Here is a 20271-nt window from a genome sequence, read left to right on the forward strand (position 1 = left end):
ATTTTAGTATATGAAGCCAATATCCTGGTTCAGGATTTACTGACCTCATTATTTGGGCAGTTATTTCAGCAGCATGAAGGAATGTGTTCGGGTGACAGGGTCAGACCCAAGGGTAACAGAAGAAAAGCATGAAAGACTAAAAAGTCAGAGATGATTGTTATTATTAGAGATCACAGACCTAAAGCTATTTTAGCCCAAACTGTGGCACTGGCATATTGAATAAGAACTCTTTCTTATTCCCAAAGACCCAGCTGCAAAATGTCACCACCTTGAAGTTACCCTCCTTATCTTTCAAGATTTTACTAGAGATCACTTTTCAGACAGATTTATAAGAATGACATATAAAGTGCCCCAAGTCCTTTTTTTCTTGGTTCTCATAATGAAGTTTAGTGAATACTTGTATTAAGTTCATGTATGTGAATGACATACAGGACAATACCTGAAATATAATGGATGCACAAAAATATTCCTTTAATCTAAACCTCCTACCAAAATTACATAACACATACCTGGAATGCATAACATATAGTTGTACTAACCCTCTAAGAATATAATATTTGACTCAATAAGTCTTCCATTAGAAATTTACCCAAAGTAAAGCAATTCAAAGCAATCCTTACCAAAACACCAACAGCAGTTTTCATGAAACTAGAACAAATAACACTAAACTTTGTATGGAACCACAAAAGACGATGAATAGACAAAAAAATCTTGAAAAAGTAGAACAAAGCTGATGGTATCACACTCCCAGATTTCAAGATACACTACCAAGCTACAGTAATCAAAATAGTATGGTACTAGAACAAAAAAAGGCACATAGATCAATAGAGCAGAATAGAGACCCCAGAAATAAACTGATGATTATATACTAAATTAATCTTTGACAAAGAAGCCAAGATTATACAGTGGAGAAAAGACAGTCTTTTCAATAAATGGTGCCAGGAAAACTGGACTGCTACATGTAAAAGAATGAAACTGAACCACCTTTGAACACCCTACACAAAAATAAACTCAAAATGGATTAAAGACCAAAATGTGAGTCCCTAAACTATAAAAATCCTAGAAGAGAGCACAGGTAGTAATTTCTCTAACACTGGCAGTAGCAACATTTTTCTTGATATGCCTCTTAAGGCCAGGGAAGCAAAACCAAAAATAAACTATTGGGATTATATAAAAATAAAAAGCTTTTGCAGAGCAAAGGAAGCCATCAACAAAACAGAAAGGAAACCTGCTGAATGGAAGAAGATATTTGCAAATGATATATCCAATAAAGGGTTAAGAGCCAAAATATATAAACAACGTATACAACTCAACACCAAAGAAACAAACAGTCCAATTAAAAAATGGGCAGAGGACCTGAATGAACATTTTCCTAAAGAAGACATACAGATGGCCAACAGGTACATGAAAAAAATGCTCAGCAGCACTAATCATCAGGGAAATGCAAATCAAAGCCACAATGAGATAGCACTTTACACCTGTTAGAATGGTTAAAATACAAAAGACAAGAAATAACAAATGTTGGTGAGGATGTAGAAAAAAATGAACCCTCATACCCTGTTGGTGGACATGTAAATTGGTACAGCTACTGTGGAAAAGAGTAAGGAGGTTCCTCAAATATTAAGAATAGAAATACCTTATGATCCAATAATCCCACTATTGGGTATTTATCTAAAGAAAATGAAAACACTAACTTAAAAAATATATATGCATGCTTAAGTTTACTGCAGTATTATTTATAACAGCCAAGATATGGAAGCAACCTAAAGGTCCATCAGTAGATGAATGGATAAGGAAGAAGTGATACACACACACACACACACACACACACACACACACACACACAGTATTACACAGTCATAAAAAAGGATGAGAGCATGGCATCTGAAACATCATGGATGGATGGAGAGGGCATGCTAAGTAAAATAAGTAAGACTGAGAAATACAAATGCCATATGATTTCACTTATAAGTGGAATCTAAAAAAATAAAAAACCAAACAACCAAAAGACTCAACAACAAATGAATAAACAAAAAGCAGAATCAGACCTATAAATACAGAAAACTGATGGTTGCCAGAGGGGATGGGGATGGGAAGATGGGCAAAATGGGTGAAGGGGAGTGGGTGATACAAGCTTCCAGTTATAGAATGTATTAGTCGTGGGAATAAAAGACATAGCATAAGGAATACTGTCAATGATATTTTAATAGCAATGTATCTAGACAGATGTAATTATAGTTACACGTGTGGTGAACATAGCATAATGCATAAACTTGTTGAATCACTATGTTGTATACCTGAAACTAATGTAGCATTGTCTTTCAACTGTACTCAAATAAAAAAATTAAAAATAAAAAATTGAAAATATAAAATAATAAAAATTTCAAAAGCAATTTTCCCAAGGAAAAATTAAAGATATACAAAATGTTTATAGAATGTGGGAATTTCCCCCAAGTTGGTAATCAGAAATGTTCAAAAACTTTATGTGCATAAGTTTTTCTAGGGGTGAAAATATTGAAATAATCCAGCAGAGACGCAATGGAATTAAAGCATTGAAAATATTAATCTGCAAACTTATCATTATCTTGAAATTTTTATGATATGAAGCGTGTTAAAAAACTTAAATAAAAATGCCAGTGAATTACTATAGCTTTGTAATATAGCTATAGTAATCAAAACACCATGCTACTGGCATAGAATCTGACATATAGGTCAATGGAATAGAACAGATCAATGGACTACAACAGAGAGCCCCCAAATGAACCAATGCATATATGGTCAATTAATTTTTGACAAAGGTGTCACAAATGCACAATGGAAAAAAGATACTCTCTTAAAGTAATGGTGCTTGGAAAACTGGATAGCCACACGTAAAAAAAAATTTTTTTTAATTGGACCCCTATTTTACACAATACATAAAAATCAACTAAAATGGATTGAAGACTTAAACATAAGAACTGAAACCATAAAACTCTTAGAAAGAAAACACAGGGAAAAAGTTCCTTGACAATGCTCTTGGCAATGGTTTTTTGGTTTGACAGCAAAAGTAAAGGCGACAAAAGCCAAGGTAAATAAGGGGCACTGTACGAAACTAAAAGGCTTCGGCACAGACCAAAAAAAACAACAAAATTGAAAGGCGATCTATGGAATGGGAGAAAATTCTTGCAAAGCACTTATCAGATAAGGGATTAATATCCAAAATAGACAAAGAACTCATATAACTCAATCGAAAAAAAATAACCCAATTAAATAATGGGTGAAGGACTTAGCCATTTTTTAAGACCTACAAATGGCCAGCAGGTACATGAAAAGGTGCTCAAAATCACTAATTATCAGAGAAATACAAATCAAAACCATAGTGAGGTATCACCTCACACCTATTAAGATGTCAGTTATCAAAAAGACAAGAGATAAATGCTTATGAGGATGTGGAGGAAAATGAATCCTTGTGTGTTGCTGGTGGAAATGCAAACTGGTACAGCCACTATGAAAACCAGTACGGAGGCTCCTCAAAAAATTAAAACTAGAACTACCGTATTATCCAGTATTCCCACTTCTGGATACAGATATACATAGAAAGGAAATGAAATCACTATCTTGAAGAGCTATCTGTACATCCAAGTCCAAAGCAGAATTATTCATGGAAACTACCTTGGTGTCCACTGATGGAATACAAATCAATAAAGAGAATAAGAAAGAGAGAGAAATCAATAAAGAGAATGATACACACACATACACAGAGGGTAATGGAATTCAGCCTTAAGGAAAAAAAGGAAATCCTGTCACATGACAACATGGATGAACCTGGAGGACATTATTGCTAAATGAAATAAGCTAGATATAGAAAGACAAATACTGCATGATATCACTTCAATGTGAAATCTAAAAATGACAATAATAATAAAATTTTTTAAAATAGCCAAACTCGGGGTGCCTGGGTGGCTCAGTCGTTAAGCATCTGCTTTCGGCTCAGGTCGTGATCCCAGGGTCCTGGGATCAAGCCCCGCATCGGGCTCCTTGCTCAGTGGGGAGCCTGCTTCTCCCTCTCCCACTCCCCCCTGCTTATGTTCCCTCTCTAGCTGTGTCTCTCTCGGTCAAATAAATAAATAAAATCATAAATAAATAAATAAATAAATAAATAAATAAAATAAAATAATAAAATAGCCAAACTCATAGAAAGAGAGACTAGAATGGTGGTTGCTGGGGGTTGAGGAAAATGAAGAAAGGTTAGTAAAAGGTACAGACTTTCAGTTACAAGATTAATAACTTGTAAGGATTTAATGTACAGCATGGTGACTATAATTAAAAATATTATATTGCATACTTGTAATATGCTAAAAGAGTAAATCTTAAGCATTCTTAAGAAAGGTAACTATGTGAAGTAATGGATATGTTAATAAACTTGATTGTGGGATTTACTTCACAAGGTATGCATATATTAAATCATCATATTGTATACTTCAAATGTATTACAAATTTGTAAATGATATCTCAACAAAGTTGGAAAAATACTGTGATAAACATTGTTTTTCTGTTATAACAAAATTATTTTAAATTTTCTTCTTTATACTTTTCCATATCTTCCAAATTTTCTAGAATGAACATTCCTCATAAAGGTAAGTTGAAAAAAGAGAAAATAACTGATTTCTAAGCATCTAACAGAAATATTTACAGATTTTCTTTTTCCTAAGCTGGCATGAAGTTTAAAACAAAACAAACAGAAAAGAATAAGAAAATATATGAAAGTAATTGTAATTATTACAGTCAAATTCTATATGCCTACTCTAATAATTAACATGGGTATTTAATAAATGAAAATTAGTTATATATGCTTGTATATGCATAAATTCTATGGTGGCTGTGCCTCAGAGACTGGAAACTGGAAATCTGGGGTAAGAAAATGAGACTATCTAGCACAAATTCTTCTTAAATTTTTTATCTGTGCATATAACATTTTTTAAAAATTAAAACACTATGTATAACAACAGTTGACACTGGTAAGTTGCCAATCCATCTAGTTAGTAACCCTTTCAATTTTAGCAGGTTATTTTCCCCAGGCAATGTCTCCTTGGCAATTCAATTGGCATGTACGGCACAAGTAGCAAATCAGTTATTCTGTTAACTGGGTGCCTGCCAACTTGCAGGAACATGCTGCCTCATCCAAGTCCATTCCTCTGCTCAAAATAAGAAGGAAATCCCTGGGGATATCACAGAAATTGGCTTGAACTGGCTCAAGCTTCCAGCTTTCAGGACACTACAGGGATTGTTCTGCTCCTCTACGTCTAAGCCTGAGGATTCCACCTGATAGAGCTGAGAGAATTTTCCTGTTTAATATTCTGTCCCAGTTATTTTAACCACAACAACTGCCAGCTATGAGCATTGCCTTTCGGAGGTAGGCAGGTATTAGGCTATCTCTCATACCTTCCTCTTTCTACTGGAGCCACCCTTTTTGTCCTTCTGGAGGGGAATGTCCTCCATTTCAGAGCCACCTCATTCCTTTACCACCATCCCTCCCACCTACCCGAAGTGTCTTTCATTCAGATCTTTCTCCATGTGAAGATTTACCACCAAATAAGATCAACAAGTTTTCTTTATGGGACTGCTGCTGGTAATTAAAAGGAATAATTAAATGCCATTGCATTCTTTTTTTTTTTTTGACTTTTTAAAAATTTTATTATGTTATGTTAATCACCATACATCATTAGTTTTTGATGTAGTGTTCCATGATTCACTGTTTGCATGTAACACCCAGTGCTCCATGCAGTACGTGCCCTCTTTAATACCCATCACCAGGCTGACCCATCCCCCCCACCCCCCTCCCCTCTAGAACCCTCAGTTTGTTTCTCAGAGTCCATAGTCTCTCATGGTTCGTCAATAAATGCCATTGCATTCTGCTCCCTCTCTAATCTAAGTCTCTCTTGTGTTGCAATCAGAGAAAACTGTTTCACTTCCTCACAAAGTTAGATACCTGACACTCTTTCTGGAAGAAAAAAATAAGACCTCACATATAAGACTCCTTGACTTCTAGAACCCACAGACAAAGTGGAAAGGGAATTAACTCAATTCTGAGTCAGACAATGGTGCAAAAGCAAGAGCTCAAAATCAGGTGATTGGTCCAGGTCTTAGATGGCAGGAAACCCTGATAATAAAGGAGGTCAGAGTTATCAATAGGATGTTGACCTATAATCAAGAACATGAGCTCTGAATGGGCCCAAGCAACTACTGTGCCCTTTGGTGAAGTTAACCAACAGCTTTCAGCCTGAAGGACAGTTCTGTGCCCCTGGCCACTTGGAGACATGCCCTGCCCCCTTGCCTTTCCTCACAATGACTCCACCACCTCCCTGACTGCTTTTCCCAGAGGCCATAGTCCTGTGCCCAAGACTGACTTTGGGTGTACCACAACCACAGCCAAGGCATCATTTTAGATTCATGTGTTGTAAAATCTTTCAATAACCTTATAGCACCCACATAGAGTGAAAAACCAAGAAACATTATGGGTATATGGATGTGTGTTTGTGGGAGGTGCTGGAGAGAAAGAAGAGGAGCAGAGTGGGTTTATAGTGAAGATAATGAAGTATAAGAGGCCAGGCTCCTGCTTGCATAGTCACCTTATAAGGCCCTGGGGTGGGGCCCTGGCAATGTGTTTAGTACTATGCTCTTATAAAATTTCCAAAAGTAAAATAAAAATTCTTCCAATATCAAGATGTTAAATCTAAAAAAGATATTTTGAATGTTTCAGTAGGACAGGTGAGAAATGACTGACTCCTGATTTGTACCTATATGAAAGACATTTTTATCCTTAAATTCTTAATTCAAAAACTAAGGAAGAAACAAGTAAGAGAAAAATTTCTAATGAAATTATTGGAATTTGAAAAAATACATTAAGACTAAGTGATTAAATCAACAGAGATTATTCAAACATCAAGCAGCAAATTGAACAGTATTTTTCAGATCATCTCAAATGTGGTAATTCAATTAGAAAAAAATAAGTTTCTAAACAAATGACAAATTGGCTCCCGAGTTGCTTAAAAAGTGAATTAATGAAGAAGACTGAATCAAACTAACACAATGAAAAATTTCTAAATTTTTTCCAGATCTGACGTAAAATGCTGACATTGATGGAGATGATCTAAAACACATCTAAACCAGTTATGACTTTATAGTGAGGATCTCAGTGACAAACTGTTAAACCAGTTAAATCAGATATCTCTGAGATTAGTCACCACACATGTACAAAACCCAAAATGCCCTAAAATCTTAGAGCTCATATATGAAAGAAACATATTAAAGATTTCTTTAAATTTGACAACCTTAACAATATATATGACAATTATTACCTAACTTTTCAAATAATTTATTAAAACAACCATCCCAGAGAAAAGTTTGGGTTATCTTTCTAATGTTTCCATAGAAAATATTGTTAATTCGGTGTCATTTAAAGAGATACTCAAATAATACGCAGCCAAAAGTGTAGGGAAAAGGTATTACAGTATTACATTCATAAGTAGGTCATATATTGTGACTTCTAATATTTTTTGATATTTGTGATATATGCCAACATAAATTTGTAATTTGTCATGATTTCTAATTTTAAATATTCACTTTGTACTTGATTAACAGTATATTGGTAATACTTAATTTTGTTCTTAAAGAGGACACCATTTCTTAATCAGCTTCAGGCCCAAGCTTTAGCCACCCTCCCCTCCCCCCCCCCCAACCCTATATCTGCTCTGTAGTTGACTAGAAGACTAAAAGAGGACAGGGGAACATCCACATAACCAGCCTTGGGGATCCAAAAAAGTCAAGGTCTTATAGAAAGACACTGAATTAAAGTCACTTTTCTTTTTTTTTTTAAGTTTTGTTTATTTATTTTAGAGAGAGCCAACATGCACACACGTGAGTGCAAGTGGGGGGATGGGCTGAGGGAGCGTGAGGGAGATAAATGTCAAGCTGACTCTCTGCCCCCAGCAGGGAGCCCTGGGGGGGGTGAGGGTGTTAGACCCCAAGACCCATGAGACCATGACCTAAGCTGAAACCAAGAGTCACATGCCAACTGACTGAGCGACCCAGGCGCCCCAAAGTCACTTTTCTTAATAAGAGGAGAGAAGCATCTAAGAATAGCAGAGAGAGGTGTGGCTCAAAAGGTTGCACAACATTTTCTCTCTACTTTCTTTTTTTATTAGCATATGATCAGTGGAAGCTCTTTCTATATTCTATTCTGGATCCAAAGGTTATATTCTCATCTCTATCTTGGCCTAAAATCTCAGAGGAATAGGAACCAGGTTTTTCTTTTCTTTTTTTTTTTTTTCAATAACATTCTGACTAATTCCCCCAAAGCTTCATCCCACAGACTTGAAGATTTTAACCAAGACTGTTTTCGGGTTTGAAACAGTCTGAATAAGGACTCTCCCCTCACACCTGTCCACTCACACCCCTGTGCTTTCAGCCACATGCAACCCAGTCACTCCCTGCTTTGCTCTCTTAGCAGTCTATCAAAGGAAATGTTTACTAGAACATAATGGCATCAAGTCATACCAAAAGCAAAAAAATAAGAGGACACAGAAACAGGCTGGTTTCTGAAGTACAGATTCCTCATCTGAATTTACCTTAGAATCAGGAAGATAGTTCTCCCTATAGAATATAGCAACCTCTATTGTGAAATCAGATTCCTTAAATTTTTCCATTTGGCTTTTCATGGTAATCTACATTTATATACTTTTAATGTTAGATAGGCTTTTCCTCTAACTTAAAGTGGGCTTTTATTAAAAATAAAATGTCTTGGGCGCCTGGGTGGCTCAGTTGGTTAAGTGACTGCCTTCGGCTCAGGTCATGATCCTGGAGTCCCAAGATCGAGTCCCACATCGGGCTCCCTGCTCAGCAGGGAGTCTGCTTCTCCCTCTGACCCTCTTCCCTCTCGTGCTCTCTGTCTCTCATTCTCTCTCTCTCAAATAAATAAATACAATCTTTAAAAAAAATAAAATGTCTTCTTCCTACTGCTGAGATGAGAAACACAGTCCTATTCAGAGCAAGGTGACTTGTTCCATTCATTGTTTTTTTAGCTTAAAATCACATCTAAGATACCAAATCTTCTAGCCTGACTAATAGGACTGGACTACTGAGACCAGCTTTCATTCTTTTACTCGCATAGCAATTTCTTACCTCCACCTAATAATAATCTCTTTGACAGGGTCTGCAGGGTTCTAATTCTTTATGAGCAGAATTATTTAGCAATGTAAGAGATGGATGCATATTGCAGGCTACTTGCATCTGAAAGGAATAAAGAGGTTTTATTCACAGTGTCTGTGTTCTACACATACTTAGGAGAGATGCAGAAATTAAAATGCAGTCAGTTCTATGACAGAAACTTCAAAAGAGGAAAGGTCTCTGATGGGACGGAACATGACAACTGGGAGTGGCCACTGGCATCATGTCAATCAACATGATTGTTAAGTTCCGATTCCTTCTCCCCTTAAGACTTTGACCTTTACTTTGGTCTCATTATGAAAATGAGAAGTTCAACTTTTTTTGTTGTTGTTACAAGTAAAATTAGTCAATTTCAGAATTTTTTTAAAAAAATCAGAAATAACTAGCATTTAGGCCCAACCAGACTAATCTAACAGAGAGTGTGCCTGCCTTCCACACCATATAATTCTGTTGACTGACCTTTTCACTACTAGCCAGTTGTGAGTTTGGCTCTCCTCTTGAACAATGCTGAGCTTCCTCACTCAGTTCTCTAAACCAAGATCACCATCCTCTCTTCCAAGTGTCCCTCTCTACTCCTAGGCTCTCCTCTGTATCTCTTTGCTCTACATGAGCAATCTCTTCTATTCCCAAATATAGACAGGTAAGTCTGTCTATTCCGCCTGTAAATATTTCTCAAAAGCTGGCCATTTTTCTTCTACCCACTGCCTCTACTCTAGACTATGGTGTCATTTTCCCTCAGTGAATTACCACAATAGGTTTTTTAAATCAGTTCCAGGGGTAGAATTTAGTGATTCATCTATTGCCTATAGCACCCAGTGCTCATTATATCACTTGCCCTCCCCTTAAAGCCCATCACCCAACTACCTCCCCTCCAGCAACCCTCAGTTTGTTTCCTAGAGTTCAGTGTCTCTTATGGTTTGCCTTCCTCTCAATTTTCACCTTACTTTATTTGTCCTTCCTTAACAATAATTTTTGATGGCCTTGCCATGAATACTCTGGTTCCACCCTCCCACCTAATCTCTAACATAGCTACAATGATCTTCTGAAAAAGAAAAGCTGGTTTCATCCCATTCCTCATTGGTTTCCCACCACCAACCATATCCTTAGTCTGGCTTACATCTGCATCCTGTTTACCTCTTCAACCTCATCTTGCTCCATGCTACTGCTTACTTATAGTTCAGTTATGTTTCCCTCATTTCAGTTCCTGATTATACCATGTTCTGTTTTGCCTAAGGGCCGTCACACATGCTAAGAAAAAATAAAGCACTTAACAAAAGAACTTCTACAATCTTCAGCCACCACATCTACCCCACTTATCTGCATCTGTGCCATATACTCTACTTTCTTTCATATTACTAGCGATAAAGTATCCTTCTCTGATGGCAAAGCCACTCCTCCTCTTGTACTTCAGGTCCACTCCTCTTATCTAGTCAAAGCCATTACCCTAGCAACTATCTGCATCATCCGTTTTTCCTTCTTACTATAGCATCCTTGCTATGGTCTGAATGCTTGGGTCCACCTAAAATTCATATGTTGGAATCCTAACAACCAAGAGGGTGGTATTGGCGGGAGGGGGGGTTCCTTTGGGAGGAGCTTAGGTTGTATGGGTATAGCCCTCATGAATGGGATTAGTATTCTTTTTTTAAATTTTTATTGTTATGTTAATCACCATCCATTACATCATTAGTTTTTGATGTAGTGTTCCATGATTCATTGTTTGTGCATAACACCCAGTGCTCCATGCAGAACGTGCCCCCTTTAATACCCATCACCAGGCTAACCCATCCCCCCACCCCCCTCCCCTCTAGAACCCTCAGTTTGTTTCTCAGAGTCCATCGACTCTCATGGTTCGTCTCCCCTCTGACTTACTCCCCTTCATTCTTCCCCTCCTGCTATCTTCTTCTTTCTTTTCTTAACATATATTGCATTATTTGTTTCAGAGGTACAGATCTGTGACTCAACAGGCTTGCACGATTCACAGCGCTCACCATAGCACATACCCTCCCCAATGTCTATCACCCAGCCACCCCATCCCTCCCACCCCCCACCACTCCAGCAGCCCTCAGTTTGTTTCCTGAGATTAAGAATTCCTCATATCAGTGAGGTCATATGATACATGTCTTTCTCGGATTGACTTATTTCACTCAGCATAACACCCTCCAGTTCCATCTACGTCATTGCAAATGGCAAGATCTCATTCCTTCTGATGGCTGCATCATATTCCATTGTGTATATATACCACCTCTTCTTTATCCATTCATCTGTCGATGGACATCTTGGCTCTTTCCACAGTTTGGCTATTGTGGACATTGCTGCTATAAACATTGGGGTGCACGTACCCCTTCGGATGGGATTAGTATTCTTATAAGAGACCGAGAGAGCTCCCTAGCCCTTTGCATTATGTGAGAACACAGCAAGAAGGCTCTCACCAGAACACAACCAAACTGGCTCCTTGATCTTGGACTTCCCAGCCTCCAGAATGATGAAAAGTCAATTTCCATGAGCCACCCAGCCTGTGATACTTTGTTACAGCACTGCAAATGGACTAAGACAGTTCCCATCAGCATACAAACATGCTGTTAATTCTCCAACTTAAAAAAAGGAAAAAAAAAGTGGTTCTATGTTGCCCTTTGTTTAGGCCGCATCACTCCTCTACCCTCTAGACAGAATCTCCAGGAACACAACAGATAGCATAGCTAGCTCTCTCAAGTCCGCACACCTTTACTCAAAGTCCCATTCCCAGTGAGATCTCCCCTGGTCACTCCAAGTAAGATTCCAACCTCTCCAGACACACCATGTCCCTTCCCCTGCTTCCCTCCGGCCCCACCAAAATGGAAGATTCAGGAGAGCTGGGATATTTGTCTGCATCAGACAGTACTTTATCCCAGTGTCCATCTCCACATGAGCAAGGACTCTGCCTCTTCACACTCTTGAGTGCCTGGCGTCACCCCTGTCGCTCAGACATGGCATTCCATCCTTGCAGTGAGTGAAGGAATGCATGCATGTGCCTGATAACAGCTCCATCTCTCGGGCTTCCTCTTTGCCACAGGAAACAGACATTTATAGTCTCTTCATACTTGAAAAGCTTCAATCTCCTGATAAGTTGTAACTCAGTAACTGCCTACAGTCTAGTCAGGGGTCAGCAAACATTTTCTCTAAAGGGTCGGACAGTAAGCATTTTAGGCTCTACAGGCCCAAATGGCCTCAATCTCAACTATTCTGCAGTAGCAGTGTGTGCTCCAAGAAAAATTCATTTACAAAACAGGGGTCAAGTGGGATTTGGCCTGTAGGTCCTTGTGTGCCACCCCCTGGTCTAAGTTGGTCTTCTGGATCTTAACTCATCCTCTAAGCAGTATATGGGGGGAAAAATGGTACAACTCTTCCCTTTCCAAGCATGCAGATTTGGCCCCTTCACTGTCTCACAGACTCTTTGATCCTTCACAAGTGAAAATCTCACCCACTATCCCCAACTCCACTGAAATCTCCAGGTCACTACCAGTTTACAACACAAAATTATTTTAGAAAGACAATTAAAGCCAACAGTACAAATGAAGAATAGTAAAAGAAATGCTACTTGACAGCATCACATGATTTTTACCTCAATATGCCTCAAATGGCATTACTGCCCCATGACCTCTCCAAGGAAAGTACATTAGAATTTTTCTTCTTCTGGAGCATTATTAGATAAATAACCTCTAGGAGGTAAAGAATGCAGATCCTTATAATTCCTTTTCAGAGGTGTTTACTAAAACCCATAGTTTTTAATTTTGTAGATGATATATTTCTCTCTCAGGTGGATAGGCCTATGTCACTCAAACAATTTTTTGTTTGCTTGTGCTTACAAAATGCTGCCATGGGGATAATTTAAATGCAAATTAGAAGCCATCCAAAGACAACTTTATTTTGTTGTTGTGATGTGAGGCTAATGGAAGCAGTCAGTCATTTTCCAGGATAAAAATGTCCTTTAAATAAGAGAAATGGTACAGATGTTTCAACTGATGACAATTTTAATTTTTGCAAATGTCATTTGATTTTTTTTCCTCAATAGACTCTAATAAGTTATTGCACAAAGTCATTTTTCTAAAAATAATAGTTTTCAAATTGTTAAAGCAATACTCTGGCAGTTTAATAATAGATCTTGGTATTATATGAGAATACATGTTATTGTGAACTAAAGTTTTTATAGTGCTATTTTATAACAGTGAAACTGAACTGGCTTTAGGTGACCACTGCTGAGGCCAATTTTTGCCATGTTTAAGATATTCCTAGGAGAGCTCTTTTGTATTTGTTAAAGGTGCATTAACTCTTTCACACCAAGTCAGAGACCATTTAAGTACTCAAGATATAATTTCCTAATTGGTAAATTGGGCTCCAGGTGTGGGGGATTTACAGGAAGCATCAACCTGCTGTCTTCTCAGGATCTCCAGGGCCCTAGGAACCTTGTCATCTTCAGGCTCCTTCGTACCAGGTAAAAGTTACTTTGGCATTATAATCTTCAGCTTGTGTCACTGTTTCAGATCATTATAGATGTCAGTGAGACCTTCTTTAGAAAGAGGGGAGTAGGGGCGCCTGGGTGGCTCAGTTGGTTAAGCGTCCAACTCTTGGTTTCAGCTAAAGTCATGATCTCGGGGTCCTGGGATGGAACCCCGTGTCAGTCAGGCTCTTTGCTCAGTGTGGAGTCTGTTAGAGATTATCTCCCTCTCCATCTGCTCCTCCCTCTGCACTTCTTCCTCCATGTGCATGCTCTCTCTAATAAATAAATAAAATCTTAAAAAAAAGAAGAGAGAGAGAGGGGAGTAACTTTAGTAACTTCAGACAGGTATCAGAGAAGGTTCAGGTCTCCTGGAAGGAAGACTGCCAATGCCAGAACCTTTCTAAACTATTGCAATTGCATTTTTTGTTAACCTAACCAGGTTTTTCTCCACTATAAGAGATAGTACTGGATATGGAATTAATATTCTAAAGAATTGGGGAAATTCAAATATCCATCCATTTTTCCTCACAATTCCACCACTAATATTGGAACAAGCCATTAAGTTAATTGAAACAATTTCCATCTCATGGAGAATGGCCTTATTTGATCCTTTCTATTTGACCAGAACAGACTCCCTGAAGAATAGATATTTTTCTAAAAGGGAAACAAATTCTGAAGCATGGAATTATAATTGAGGTTAAAAACCTCTGGATATAATTAAGATACTCTATTAAGATAGAAAGAAGGTATCAAGAAGGAAAGGCATGTGTGCAAGTGTTTCTGAGAATGCTGAGGTTACATGCCTATGTCCTCTCTGCAGATTGATGATAAGGTTTGGGAAATCATCTCTCTCTGAAATACTTCAGACCACACTCATGTGCATGCACCTATGGAGACACACACACATGGACACATTACAACAAAGATAAATGTGGGGCACCCGGGTGGCTCAGATGGTTAAGCATCTGCCTTCAGCTCAGGTCATGATCCCAGGGTCCTGGGATCAAGCCCCGCATCGGGCTCCCTGCTCCGTGGGAAGCCTGCTTTTCCCTCTGCCAGCCACTCCCCCTGCTTGTGTGCTCGCGCGCTCTCTCTCTCTCTGTCAAATAAATAAGTAAAATCTTAAAAAAAATACAACAAAGATAAATGACTTCTAAAGGATAAGAGCACCTTTAAGGAAAGTTTAACTGACAGTTTCTCATCTTTTTCCTCACAATTGCCTTCAAAATTCTATATGAGGAACAACTCTGATTAGCTTAGTACTACATATAAGGAAGAGTCAGAGAGAAGTATGCTCCCATATCCAAAGGGCAAGCTTTCTCAATAAACTCACAACAGAGTTAATTTTCCTTCAGAGAAAACTTTTTTTTAAAAAAAAAAGAGAGAAATTAAAATAAACTAGTACTTATAGAGGAAGAATATTCTCCAGAGAGAAAAGACATGCAGTTTGTAATTTCATGCACTTAATTAATGCAGTGCAAACCACTCTCATTAGGAGTCCATTTTAAGCCTACCAGCTTGGACAGCCAAAAGGGAATAATTACAATGAAACCCTGTCCTTGTCTCCTTACTGAGAGTTTCACAAACTTTGCCAGGGACATCTTGAGAGATTCTTCCTTCCACCACTCTCCTTTTTGTTACCTTTTTATGTAAAAGCAACGCACTGACGTGAAAACTTGATTTTCCCTTTTGGTTCCTCCCTGTTAACTTTTACTACTGATTTTACAATGAAAGGTCTGAAAAACTCAAAGCACTTCCCATACATTATTTTCTAGAGTGGTAAAGCCTTATAATGAATTCATTAATGGTGGTGTACCTGTCGGGGTTCTGGGTTGCAAACAACAGAAATCAATACTGATGAACTTTAGCAGGGAAAGAAATTCATCAAAAGAATATAGGATAGAAGTCAGAATGGACAGGGAGCTTGAAGAACCAGACATGAGTTGGATCCGGGAGGGGGTAATGAGCTGCCAGAATGCAACCACACCATCAGTCTGCGCGGGACCCTGCTGCTCACCAGCTGGACACACACACTGCTGGTCGCGCTGTCAGCAGCCACAACCACCATACCATTGACTTTTCCCATCAGTAGTGCCACAAGTCACGGTGGGTCTAAGCCATGAAGTAACAGATTGACCACACCGACGTCTAACTGCCCGAGAGTTGTGCATTGGGAATATCCATCCCCTGTAGCTTCCCTGTGCGAGGGTAGGCCCTCTCTCTTACCTACTCCGCGTTTCTGTCCAAACAGAAGGGTGCTGGATACTGGCCGGCCAAACCAGTTTTCTATTCCGGGATCTCCTTTGAGTTCTCAGCCCTTTGCCTTTCCCCAGAGTTACATTCCCAAGCAATGGAGTGACGGTAATAAAAGTTCAAAACAAAACAAAACAAAGAGCGTACAGAGCACAGGTCTTGTTGCAATGTCTGGCTAAATGAGTATAATAAACATAGTGTCTTAGTCTATTCAGGCTGTTATAACAAAATACCATAAACTGGGTGACTTATAAAGACTAGAAATTTATTTTCACAATCCTGGTGTCTAGGAAGTCCAAGATCAAAGCTTGGCATATTTGTTGTCTTCTGAGAGCCTACCTCCCACACCACAGATGGCTTTCTCGCTACGTCCAGTCAAAGGGGTGAGGGAATCTCTCTGGAGCCTCTTTTACAAGAGCACTAATTCCATTCATGAAGGCTCTACCTTCATGACCTAATCACCTCCACAAAGACTCCACATCCTAATACCATCCCCTTGGGGGTTAGGATTTCAAAATATGAATTTGAGGTGTAGAGCACAAACATTTAGACCACAGCACCTAGGCTCACTCACAAAGAAGGTGGAAAGAACTAAAACCAAAATATTCTCCTGCCCTAGTGCTATACAATTTGGGGTCAAAGCTTAAGTGCCTGCTTTCGTGCTAAACAAATACTGGGACCAGATAATAATAACTTAGGTACTTGCTCTGGGGAATACTTCTTCCTGGAAAGACTGTAAAACAAAGAAAATAGCTTATTTACCAAAATGAACAGTTTATTCATCAGAGCTTGCTTTAAGACCCTCACTTTACTTCAAGACTCCATTAATCCAAAACTATTAGGCCTTTATTTTTTAAAAGATTGTATTTATTTGAGAGAGAGAGAGAGCATGAACGGGGTAGGGGAAAGAAGGGGAGGGATAGAGGGAGAGGGAGAGAGTCTTCAAACAGACTCCCCACTGAGTGCAGAGCCCAAATCGGGGCTCCATCCCATGACCCTGAGATCATGAACAGAGCTGAAACCAAGAGTTGGATACTTAACTGACTGAGCCACCCAGGCGCCCCAAGCTATTAGTTCTTTAAATCAGGTGCAGTCCCAACCATTTTTCTACCTAGCAAGACCAGGCTCTAAGACTACAAATATTCTCTCTTTACTTTCCCCTTCTGAAATATTTCTAAGTTTAAAGGTAGTGTTCCTTATTCCAAGGAGACTAATCTTTAGTTTTGTTTAATCAATAGATTCTGCTGGTGATCCTTCTGGGGACCTTCCTGCAAACGGAGACATAGTTACACAAAATGATCAAGAGATCCCTGAAAGGCCCCGGTATCCCTCCTCCACATATTTGCCAAAAATACCTATTGAATTATATGTGAGAAACAAAATACCAAGAGTTTTATTTTTATCTATTCATAAATATACTCTCAGCACCTAAAATAGTATCTATTATATACTAAAGACTCAATAAATATTTGGATGAATGAAACTGCAAATAATCATGAGTGCAATTTTTAATGTAGTTTTACTTAATAGATAAACATATTTTGTAAGAGAAATCAAGATGAGAGAAAAAATGACCACAATCCTGTTGTTGCAAAAAATTTAATTACTTTCATATTACTTTCCCATCCTTAGCCACATGCAGGCATCTATTTTGCAGTGCTGTAACTTTAACACAAATGTACTCATATATTTTGCTTTTCTTCCCAAAAGGCCCCAAGCACTTCCATGGTACAATACAGTTATCATAATGATCATCTTAATGATGAGATAATGGTCCATGAATGTGAATTTTCATTACCATCCATTCACTGTTTTTGCCAACTGCAAAGAATGACTTTCACTTACAAAGCAGTTTTATAAAAACACTAAATAAACCAAAAATCATTAGCCCTCACTTCAGATTTTTCAGTGGATACTGAATACAACATACCAGAAGTTATAAAACAAAATGAGACAATGTGGGTTCTGGTCTTTATTTGTTATAGTTATCCTCTGAAAATCAATTAACTTTTATATTTCTTCTTAAGACAAATGGAACCCTCTCTGCTTGGGTCTCTGTGCAGTATAATACCCTTTGCTAAGGCATTTTCTAAGTATGATACATTCCACAGTTGCTAAATTTTAGTCACAAACACTATTCCAGATGGTGAGGATAAAAACAAAGAGAGAAAATGACCTTCACAAGGTCACAGGAAAGAACAAAAATAAAAATTGTGTTTACAGAGGCATCATATCAAGATTTTTCAGGTCTTAACCAGGCAACTGAATATCAGCATGAACACAGTCTGCTAGAAGATGAAATCTGAAGATAATATGTAATATCCAAGTTAAGGGAAAAAACATAGACACATGTCTTTCTGGTGTTTCATTTCACATTAGTAGTCCAATTTATTGAAGAAAGTTTTCTACAAATAGTATTTGTCCACATCAAATTCAATTTCACTCTAGATTTCACTGCTACAATTAGCAGCACGGTGACCTGGAATAATGCTTGAATCCCAGAAATAGTATTTAAGAATATTTAAGAAAGCAGTATTGTTTAAGACAATGATCATTTCTAATAAAGGAAATTCTCAAAAGAAAAACCCAAATGCTAATTCAAAATACCTAAGTTGTTATTATAACTGGCAAAATAGAGTTAAATATAAAAAAACCAATTGTTTAAAATAGAATAATACTCTGACTGAAAAGATAATGCACATTAAAAAAAATCAGATCCTTCACCATATTCCACAGCCTATAATAAATCTAGGACACAGCTGAATAACTTGAAAGATGCAAAATTCCCCAAACACCACAAGCTGCTGCTGTTTCCAAAAGATGAAAGTCCTGAGAAGCAGAGAACGCCATTGTGAACCTGCTTATTTGGAGCAGAACAACCCCCATGGCCTTTCTAAAAGACTTCATAACTATTGTACACTTCCCCTTCCCTGAATCTGTCTGTCAAAGGACAGTTGGGCCGATTCTTGAAAACGTTTTGGAATTCAGCTATAATAGTCACACCTCAGAGAAACACCTGAGATAGAAATTCTTCTCCTCTGTGCTCTTCCAGTTCACTATCCTCACATTGCTCTATGATTTCTCTCCCTTGTTCAAAACCCCACTCTTGTTCTCCCCAGATTTTTCGATTTTTCTAGAACTCTCTTTCCATGGTAAACAGACTTCCATTCATCCTTAGCCTCACTACTGAACAGGCAACCCACATACTGCCGTCCTTCAAACTTGGTTCTTCACTGAGGATGTCACTTCCCTTCAGGGCAACCAGAGGGGAGGCTGCTCTTGTTCTTGGTGCCCTGTGCCTCTCCCTAAGATGAGTTTTGCGCTCTCCTGGTTATTTGCATTAACTTACTGATTGTTACTCCCCAACTCTCTTGCGAAGTGCCAATCAACTCTGCTTCATCAATGACTTCTGCTAGTGTCCCTGGTCACTGGGTCCTATTTTTTGAAAAGGGTCCACAATTTTAGCACCCTGACATTGTGAGTCTTGCTGTTTGACCTCAGTGTCCACGTGGAAGAGTCACCTCATTACTAAATCTCTCAGTTCCTCAACTACGCCTTGCCCACTGCAACACTCTCTTCCTTAGCATCCCCCACATCTTGATAACATCTTAAATGACCCCCAATACTTAAATCTTAACTTCAAACATGTCCTCCAAATGTAACTTCCTATCCTTTCAGCCTGTTCAGTCATTCTAATCTCACCTGTTTGCCATCATAGAGGCCTCTAAAGACCCTGAACTCTTTCTCAATCTGTACCTTCTTATATTCACTCATTTCCATAATACAGCTTAGCCACCACACAATTCATTACTTCTTTCACTCTCTTGCAAATACCTCAATTCCCTTTCCCTGTGTTTCTTACACTGCATCCCCACTTTGCAATTTTGGATCAAACAACGATTTGCCTTGGTGGTGCTTATACCTTGGACGCTCAGCACTATTAGAGAACATTCCAAACACTCACATATTGGTTACAAGAAAAATTAATGGTAATGATTATCAACTGTACCTTCAATATGACTCACTGATCTAAAGTTTTAGTTATCCAAATGCAAACACTGTTCCCTTTTGTCCCCAGACTGTGTCCCTACTGTTCTCCCTGCTGGGTACCATCTCCTTTTAGGTCTCAGCTAAAGTGTCAGTTGCTCACAGGCCTGCATTAGTTTGCCCCCACCACACCATGATATCCCATATTACTCTGCATGTCCTCAGTCATATTTGTACTTTATATCTAACCAACAGGGCTGTAGTTGCCTGTTTTCTTGTTTGATGCCCTACTGGTTCTAAACTCCAGGAAGGAAGAGACTAGAATGGTCTTGTTGAGTCTTCCATCTCCAGTT

Source organism: Eumetopias jubatus, unplaced genomic scaffold (genome assembly GCF_037043125.1).
Source record: "Eumetopias jubatus isolate StellerSeaLion01/CBP00866 unplaced genomic scaffold, mEumJub1_p1.0 scaffold_5, whole genome shotgun sequence".
In the NCBI taxonomy this organism is placed as follows: domain Eukaryota; kingdom Metazoa; phylum Chordata; class Mammalia; order Carnivora; family Otariidae; genus Eumetopias; species Eumetopias jubatus.